The sequence below is a fragment of the Myotis lucifugus genome, unplaced genomic scaffold (genome assembly GCF_000147115.1).
Source record: "Myotis lucifugus unplaced genomic scaffold, Myoluc2.0 scaffold_746, whole genome shotgun sequence".
In the NCBI taxonomy this organism is placed as follows: Eukaryota; Metazoa; Chordata; class Mammalia; order Chiroptera; family Vespertilionidae; genus Myotis; species Myotis lucifugus.
Window position 1 is genome coordinate 52,770 of NW_005871794.1, and position 2,464 is coordinate 55,233.

Genomic DNA, 2,464 nt, shown 5'->3' on the forward strand with positions numbered 1-2,464 from the left:
TTTGTGACTAGGATAATGGACAAATGCCTCATGTGTTTATTCACATCTCAATCCCAGTCTCATTCGCTTTTTCTTCCTTTACAAATCTTTTCCCTAGTGATGGACCTTTTTACTACTCACATGGTATCTAATTTAATCAAAAAACAAGCTATTCCTGGGACTCATAAAAATAGTGTGTATTTTGTAGTAGAATTACCCAACTAGTTCCTTTGTTGTTTAGGTTAAAATTATTTCATCTTATTCTAAAATTATATGTTATTTTTTAAATGTTCAATATTTGATCCACAGATAACTTATTTTATTAGAAGCATAGAGTGGTGATCCAACATTTTTTTTCATTTGTCCCAGCATTATTTCTTGAATAACTCACCTCTTTATTTTCTAATTTGAAATGATACCTTCATCAAATACACAATTTTTATTTATATTTACAACCAACTTTTAACTGAAAATTTAAAAGGAAAAAGACAGTGTTGTCATTAAAAATAATGTTCTTTCACTGCTTTTTAAAAATGTCGCAGTTAGGCAGAAGAGATTCAGGTAGGACTGAGGAAGTTCCGGGATGGGTCAGGTGACCCACAGTTTCCTCTCCTTTAAGAACTCGCCAAGGCTACTTATCTTCCTACTTCATTTTGCATATGAGGTTCAGAGTTGTCAATTGCCCTTAGTGACTGAGAGGGACCTTTTATTTATTTTCCTTGAAAGGACAGTAAAGCCTTGATTTTGCAGAACTCAATTTAAAGGACTTTAGATTTAATGGACACAATTTCTGGTGGTATGTCATATGTGAAAATTAACACCAGTAACTTAAAAATGCTTTTAATCAAGATTTGCTTATAATTAAATTAACAGTTTATTTTTTGTTATTGATTCACTGTTATTTTTAATAAATTTTAGGAAATAGACCATATGTTAGAAAAACATTGCAGAAATTTCCCTGACATAAATATTACATATCTACAACTATAGTATCCACATATAAAGCCAAGAGTCACAGCTCATAATCAGTGTTTGGTGAATGATTAGCATGTGATCACACCGCATCCCACATGGGAATTGGTTCTGTTGTTGCATGGCTGGTGTGACTTTCTGCAGCAGATTTTTAAATATATATATATATTTTTTATTGATTTCAGAGAGGAAGGGAGAGGTAGAGAGAGATAGAAACATCAATGATGAGAGAGAATCATTGATCAGCTGCCTCCTGCATGCCCCACACTGAGGATCAAGCTTGCAACCCAGGCATGTACTCTGATCAGGAATCGAGCCGTGACCTCCTGGCCCATAGTTGGACACTCCCCTGAGCCATGTCAGCGGGCTCTGCAGCAATTTGAATGTGTTCCTGCTGATGTTTTGATGGTGCTAAGCCACACCCCAAACGTGTGCATTTGTTTACTTTTGGTGACTGGTGGATGCACACATTTACTAGACCTATTCAATATAAATTTAAAATTCCAGTAATACATATAAAAAAGCATTTCTGTCAAATTAAACTTTTATATAAGACTTTTGGCTTTAATGGACACACCCTTGCCCAAATTAGTCTGTTATATTGAGATTTTACTACACTAAAAGAAAAGAAGAATCTCAAATAAATAACCTAATTTGAAGCTCCTGGAACTAGTAAAAGAACAAACTAAGGTCAAAGTTAGCAGAAGAAAAGAAATAAATGTGTTATGTATATTAACATATATCTATTAATAATTTAATTATTCTATATGTTGCATATGTTTATATATAATAGACTCCTATTGGAATCATGGAATATTACTCAGTCACACAAAAAAGAACATTCTGCCATTTGTGACAACAGGTATGAGTATGGAGGACATTGCACTAAGTGAAATAAGCCAGCAACAATAAGACAATTACTGCATAATCTCATTTATTTGTGAAATTAAAAAAATGTAGAACTTAAGTTCCAATGTACAGTGTCTTGACTATAATTAACAGTACTCTATTGCATATTTAAAATTTACTAGAAAAGTGGGTCTAAAGTGTTCTCACCAAGAAAGAAATAATATAAGTACGTGAAGTAGAGTAGACTAGTTAGTTTGCTTGTGGTAAACATTTCACAATCTATATGTATATCAAATACAGTGGGGCCTTGACTTACGAGTGTCCTGACTAACGAGTTTTTTGAGATACCAGCTGTCTCTCAGCTGATTTTTTGCATTGAGTTGATAGAGTAATTTGAGTTAATGAGCTCCTTAATGAGCTCCTTAACGAGCTCAGTCTTGGAACGAATTAAACTCGTAAGTCAAGGCCCCACTGTAATCACATTGCATGCCTTAAATATAGTCAATTTATATTTATCAATTATACCTAGAAAAAGGAATATAATAAATTTTAATCAATCTAAAAATCCCCAAACCAACAAAAAGTATTCCATTGAGCTCCCCCCAAAACAACATATTAATAAAGCAGATCTAAATTACTAAAAATCACTGCAGTAAGGGGGGGA